At 37.7% G+C, this 7,191-nt stretch overlaps 3 long non-coding RNA genes across 4 annotated transcripts; all 3 read right to left on the minus strand.

Moving 5' to 3' along the window:
• Positions 1-293: 293 nt before the first annotated feature.
• LOC134092567 (uncharacterized) lies at positions 294-1,269 on the minus strand. The gene is made up of 4 exons (XR_009940246.1): positions 1,199-1,269; positions 914-984; positions 629-699; positions 294-415 (listed from the first exon to the last, which is right to left on the minus strand). It is a non-coding gene; the product is annotated as an uncharacterized LOC134092567 (long non-coding RNA).
• A 795-nt stretch (positions 1,270-2,064) lies between these two features.
• Positions 2,065-3,632, minus strand: LOC134092568 (uncharacterized). The gene is made up of 3 exons (XR_009940247.1): positions 3,532-3,632; positions 2,340-2,391; positions 2,065-2,124 (listed from the first exon to the last, which is right to left on the minus strand). It is a non-coding gene; the product is annotated as an uncharacterized LOC134092568 (long non-coding RNA).
• Positions 3,633-4,190: 558 nt separating this feature from the next.
• On the minus strand, positions 4,191-6,974 carry LOC134092211 (uncharacterized). Of its 2 annotated transcripts, XR_009940175.1 has the most exons (7): positions 6,661-6,974; positions 5,673-5,742; positions 5,488-5,551; positions 5,292-5,361; positions 5,096-5,165; positions 4,835-4,874; positions 4,191-4,306 (listed from the first exon to the last, which is right to left on the minus strand). It is a non-coding gene; the product is annotated as an uncharacterized LOC134092211 (long non-coding RNA). The 2 variants fall into 2 exon arrangements; XR_009940176.1 differs by lacking the exon at positions 5,096-5,165 and having other exon boundaries at positions 6,661-6,971.
• Positions 6,975-7,191: the final 217 nt, after the last annotated feature.

Consider the following 7,191-nt stretch of genomic DNA (forward strand, 5'->3'; position numbering starts at 1 on the left):
GTCATGTTTTGTCGGGATTTGATGTCAATTCAACATGTATTTGATGTCATGATGGTTGATTATGTTTTGATGCTATTTTGATATCATTCAATATCAGGCTTTGATGTCAATTCAACATTTATTTGACATCAAGATGTCATTCAAGTTTTGTTGGCATTTGATGTCAATTCAACATTTATTTGATGTCAAGATGTCATGATGTTGATGCATAGGAAGACAATGTTTTAATGCTATTTTGCTATCATTCAATATCAAGCTTCGCTGTCAATTCAACATAAATCCGAAATCAAACATTAATGACAAAAGTATGAACATTTATTGACAAATTTTGATATAATTTCAATGTCAAGAATCACTCAGGACAGGATGAGAAAGCGTAGACCCCCAAACCAGACTGGAGCCACTTGTGAATAACCTGTAACACAGATACATAAATGTACATTTCATTAGAGAGCTTTTCGGTAGAGGGTAGGTTTTATTACAGCAGACAAAGGCATTTAAGCATGTTGACATTTACCTTCACTTCGTCCTGAACTAGTAACACCAGTTACAGAGGCATATGGCTATTTTTATTATTAATGTTTAGACCAAAAGTCAAATAAATCAAATGTAAAACTGTATAGCTTACTTCACTTGGGTGGCAGGACAGGATGAGAAAGCGTAGACCCCCAAACCAAACTGGAGCCACTTGTGAATAACCTGTAACGCAGATACATAAATGTACATTTCATTAGAGAGCTTTGAGGTAGAGGGTAGGTTTTATTACAGCAGACAAAGGCATTTAAGCATGTTGACATTTACCTTCACTTCGTCCTGAACTAGTAACACCAGTTACAGAGGCATATGGTTATTTTTTATTATTAATGTTTAGACCAAAAGTCAAATAAATCAAATGTAAAACTGTATAGCTTACTTCACTTGGGTGGCAGGACAGGATGAGAAAGCGTAGACCCCCAAACCAGACTGGAGCCACTTGTGAATAACCTGTAACGCAGATACATAAATGTATATTTCATTAGAGAGCTTTTGAGGTAGAGGGTAGGTTTTATTACGGCAGACAAAGGCATTTAAGCATGTTGACATTTACCTTCACTTCGTCCTGAACTAGTAACACCAGTTACAGAGGCATATGGTTATTTTTATTATTAATGTTTAGACCAAAAGCCAAATAAATCAAATGTAAAACTGTATAGCTTACTTCACTTGGGTGGCAGGACAGGATGAGAAAGCGTAGACCCCCAAACCAGACTGGAGCCACTTGTGAATAACCTGTAACGCAGATACATAAATGTACATTTCATTAGAGAGCTTTTGAGGTAGAGGGTAGGTTTTATTACAGCAGACAAAGGCATTTAAGCATGTTGACATTTACCTTCACTTCGTCCTGAACTAGTAACACCAGTTACAGAGGCATATGGTTATTTTTATTATGGATGTTTAGACCAAAAGTCAAATAAATCAAATGTAAAACTGTATAGCTTACTTCACTTGGGTGGCAGGACAGGATGAGAAAGCGTAGACCCCCAAACCAGACTGGAGCCACTTGTGAATAACCTGTAACGCAGATACATAAATGTACATTTCATTAGAGAGCTTTTGAGGTAGAGGGTAGGTTTTATTACGGCAGACAAAGGCATTTAAGCATGTTGACATTTACCTTCACTTCGTCCTGAACTAGTAACACCAGTTACAGAGGCATATGGTTATTTTTATTATTAATGTTTAGACCAAAAGTCAAATAAATCAAATGTAAAACTGTATAGCTTACTTCACTTGGGTGGCAGGACAGGATGAGAAAGCGTAGACCCCCAAACCAGACTGGAGCCACTTGTGAATAACCTGTAACGCAGATACATAAATGTACATTTCATTAGAGAGCTTTTGAGGTAGAGGGTAGGTTTTATTACAGCAGACAAAGGCATTTAAGCATGTTGACATTTACCTTCACTTCGTCCTGAACTAGTAACACCAGTTACAGAGGCATATGGTTATTTTTATTATTGATGTTTAGACCAAAAGTCAAATAAATCAAATGTAAAACTGTATAGCTTACTTCACTTGGGTGGCAGGACAGGATGAGAAAGCGTAGACCCCCAAACCAGACTGGAGCCACTTGTGAATAACCTGTAACGCAGATACATAAATGTACATTTCATTAGAGAGCTTTTGAGGTAGAGGGTAGGTTTTATTACAGCAGACAAAGGCATTTAAGCATGTTGACATTTACCTTCACTTCGTCCTGAACTAGTAACACCAGTTACAGAGGCATATGGTTATTTTTTATTATTAATGTTTAGACCAAAAGTCAAATAAATCTAATGTAAAACTGTAAAGCTTACTTTACTTGGATGGCAGAACCCCCAAACCAGACTGGAGCCACTTGTGAATGACCTGCAACACAGATACATAAATATGCATTACGTTTATCATCAGAAAGAAATGGCCAAATATTTATCATAACCAATAATACACCCCATTTAAAAAATGCATTATATTGGGATCCACAGAATATGGTGCTGATCATTTTAGCTCCTCTTCCCATATATTCTAAACATTCACAACAAAGTGTCTGGTCTGTGCCAAGGCAAAGCAAGGACATACATGAAGTCAACAACTGCCTCTTCTATTTTGCCTCTTCTCAGTTAAATCTTACTCCAAGGAACGTTCAATGTCATTAAATGAACTCGTAGACGACAGTATTTCTACATGAAAATTTAAAACAAATAGCCTCGTGCCCTTTGTGCATTTATATTTCGTAAAAGTTAGAGAGCAATCTCTAGCAGCTACAGTTCAATCTAAAAAGTCACCAGGAAACACGTCTGGAAACCGGACTTTTTAGATTGAATAGTAGGCCTGTTTGCTGGTTTCTGCCAGCAGAGAATGTCGAGCTATGACGTATGTGTTTGAGCATGCGGCAGCTGGTTAGCGCTACCTTATTAGAACTAGCAGGCTACTGCTAACGTCATTCATAATTTAAAACCATTAGCTAGCAGCTAACGTTATCCCGGACTGGTGAACAATGTGAAATCAGCCTCCCACCCAGAAAGAAATGATGTTTAGACACATCCGAATTGGCCTACGTTTTCTTAAAGACTCCCGAGTCCAACATCTAAGCTTTCATAACGTTAACAAAAACTAGTTTTCCTGTAACTTTAATGCTATCGTTAGCTAACAAGCTAACGCTAGCTAACGCAAGCCAACTTTTGTTGTTCACAAACACAAAGTTAGCGTTAAACCAAATTAAACGTTGCTCATTTTAAACTCAGATCGGAGTTTAGCTTTCATTAAAAGGGTAACAAAGCCCTAGTTGGACAGGATTTAGCCCTGTCTAAAGTGGGCTAAATTAGCTTGCGAAAGCTAGCAGCTAGACCGTAGCTGGTGTGTAAATATGAGCAATATCTGCAGACCAGCAAATCTTCGGATAATATCAGCAAATAAAGCTAGATAAGTAGGTTACTTGTGTTATGGAAGTACTTTTTCAGTGGATAGACTCGGTAGCTGCATAAATAAAGCATATAGGAGCATACTTACAGTGAGCCTTCAGACGCCGCTGTTTCGTCTTCCACTTCATCAACGAGAAATTTGAAAACTGAAGGAGCCGTTAGGACTGGAAAGGGCGCGTTCGATGTGCGTATCAGCACGGAGTCCGCCGCAGAGGGTCCGTTTTGGAACCCTCTGCTGTGTGGGTCAGGATGTTGAAAAACTCGCGTCGATTTACAACCCAGATAGCAAAATCTTTATGGGCCAAATTTGGCCCAAAACTGGCTTGCCGTTTTGGCAGAGTTTTGGAAGGATGTACGGCCCATAAATGGCCCACATTTGGCATGCCAGAATCAAAACAAAGGTAGGCCAAAACTCGCCCAAAACCCGCCCAAAACCAATTGTGGCATTCCAAAATATGACCATAATTGCCCCAAAAAGAGCCCAAAATCCCCCAAATCCAGCCAAAAAGGTGCCAAAACTTAACCACAAGTGGCCCAAAATGAGGCCATAATTGTGCCAAATGATTGCTGCTAAATTAAAATTCCTCTTTAAAAAATATTTACATTTTTAATCCACTATATGTTTATGTGAGTTTATTGATAATTATTATTAATTGCTATGTCCTACAGTAATATATAGGCTCATAAGGTTTATTTATATTGTGTATGTCTATATAGGTTTGCAAAAAACAAAACAAGAAGATTAAATGCATTTCATGGTAATTTGATTTATTTATTAAATTATTTGATTCAATTCATTCATCGGCTGGTGGCTAGGTGGCTGGTGTCTGGCGTTTTTTCAGGGCATGGCTCTCTCACAGCATCTGTAATCATACAAGCGTAACAAAATGAGTTAAGATTTGGAAGCATATACAGTACATCACTACCTACTTTTCAACGGAATGTCAGCAACATCAATATAAAGGTACCACCACGAGCAGGCTGCTGTAATGGTGACACAATCCACCACCTGTAACTAGACAGCTACACTGGGTCCACAAGTGAAGCACTCGCAGAGTATGAAAATAGTTTCAGAAGACTAGTCTAATTTTTCAAACATACTGTACATGCCGCTATCACATCTAGTGCACAGTGTAGTCTTCCAGTAAATATAATGAGGGTTTAAGACATGTTGGCAAAGACCTGTTACTTTAAAATTAAAAAAGGCAACAGAAAAGCGGTTCACAGATACGACTACTTGTTAGTTATACTACAGCATTTGCATGCACAGATTAAACAAAAATGTGTTAGATGCTGAATTATAGAGCTTTGTAGGTACTGGAAATGAGGAATTTATCAAAGCAGACAAAACCTATTTTTTATGGTGAAATGTATCTGCAATTCATCCTTACCTGGTAAAAGCAGTTGCAGAGGCCTTTAGTTATTGCTCTTCTGAAATAAAAATAAAAAATATGTACATTTCATTAGAGAGCTTTTGTAGTAGAAGGTGGATTTTATTACAGCAGAGAAAGGCATTAATGTACAGTATGTCGACATTTACCTTCAATTCATCCTGAACTGGTAACACCAGTTACAAAAGTATATGGTTATCTTGTATGACTAATGTGTGGACCAAAAGTCAAATAAATCAAATATAAAACTGTACAGCTTACTTTATTGGGTGGCAGGACAGGATGAGAAAGGCTAGACCCCCAAACCAGGCTGGAGCCACTTGTGAATGGCCTGTAACACAGATACATAAATATGCATTACTTTTATCATCAGAAAGAAATTGACAAAATATTTATCATGATCACTAATAAACCCAAGTCAAATAAATAAAATGTAAAGCTGTATACTGTAGCTTACTTTATTGGGTGGCAGGACATGATGAGAAAGGGTAGACCCCCAAACCAGGCTGGAGCCACTTGTGAATGGCCTGTAACACAGATACATAAATATGCATTACTTTTATCATCAGAAAGAAATTGCCAAAATATTTATCATGATCACTAATAAACCCAAGTCAAATAAATAAAATGTAAAGCTGTATACTGTAGCTTACTTTATTGGGTGGCAGGACATGATGATAAAGGGTAGACCCCTAAACCAGGCTGGAGCCACTTGGCCTGTAACACAGATACATAAATATGCATTACTTTTATCATCAGAAAGAAATTGCCAAAATATTTATCATGATCACTAATACACCCAAGTCAAATTAATAAAATGCAAAGCTGTATAGCTTACTTTATTGGGTGGCAGGACATGATGAGAAAGGGTAGACCCCCAAACCAGACTGAAGCCATTTGTGAATTACCTGTAACACAGACACATAAAATATGCATAACTTTTATCATCAGGGGAAAAAAGCCAAATATTTATTATTACCAATATTACACCCCATTAATAGCATTATATTGGGATCCAGCGAATATGGTGTTAAGCATTGTGCCCTTATATTTTATGAAAGTTAACGAGTAATCTCTACTATTCAATTGAAAAAGTCACCAGGAAACACGCCTGAAAACCAGACGTTTTAGATTGAATAGTAGGCCGGTTTCTCGCTAACGTGTACAAATATAAGGGCACGAATCCCGAGGGTACTTCTTGCTGCCATCTACGAGTTCAGAAGTCTCAAATATGTCTGAGCATGCGCGTGACATGGCGCATAGCTTGCATTACTAGAGCTACGTCGTTCATAATTTAAAATCACTAACGATATCTTATCCCGGACAGGTAATCAATGTGAAATCAGCCTCCCTCCAAAAACGAAATGAGATGTAAACACATCTAAGTCTCTAAGTCTTCTTAAAGACTCCCCAGTCCAACATCTAAGCTTTCATTGACGTTAACAAAAAACTAGTTTTCATGACAGTTTAACGTTATCGTTAGCCAACAAGCTAACGCTAGCTCACGCAAACCAACTTGTTCACAGGCATAAAGTTAGCGTTCAACCAAATCAAGCTTCGCTCAATTTTAACTCAGTTTTAACTTTTAGCTTTGATTAAAAAGTTAACAAAGTCCAAGTTGGACCAGATTTAGCCCTGTCTAAAGTGAGCTAAATTAGCTTGCGCAAGCTAGACGTTAGGTGGTGTGTAAATGTGAACTATCATCAGATGGCCAAATTACGGATTATATCAGCAAATAAATAAAGCTAGATAAGGTAACTTGTGTTATGGCAGTACGTTTTCACTGGATATAACTGCATAAATAAAGCATATAGAAGCATACTTACAGTGAGCCTTCAGACACCGCCATTTCGTCTTCTACTGAGCACTTCATCAGCGAAAAAAATGAAGAAACCGTTACTCCGTCTTTTGGCTATCCACAAGGATGCCAAAACGTAGTCCCGCTCTTCACCCAGTATTATGGCTACCCAGACATATGCCATAACTGACCCGTATAGTTATCTATCCACTGGCGCCTTTTTATCTTTTATGGCAAACCATAATCATGCCAAAGGTAAGACGAAAGCTTTATCTTGCTTACTTTTAGGCCAAAACATAGCCAAAAACACCACATGTATGCCAAACTACAGCCAGAATGTTTGCTATCTGGGAATGAGTAGGCTAATAATATACCTTTTCAGACATTTTAACAGACGTTGTTTTGACATAAATTTCACATCAATTTGACGTCTTATTTCCTGACATCAAATCAACGTTGATTTAATGTCAATAATATAGACCTGAGATGTAGGGACCAGAAAAAACATGTTAGATTGATACCTTTGTTGGGCCTCTTTACAACCACAAGGAAATCATTA

Source organism: Sardina pilchardus, chromosome 9 (assembly GCF_963854185.1).
Source record: "Sardina pilchardus chromosome 9, fSarPil1.1, whole genome shotgun sequence".
Classification (NCBI taxonomy): domain Eukaryota; kingdom Metazoa; phylum Chordata; class Actinopteri; order Clupeiformes; family Clupeidae; genus Sardina; species Sardina pilchardus.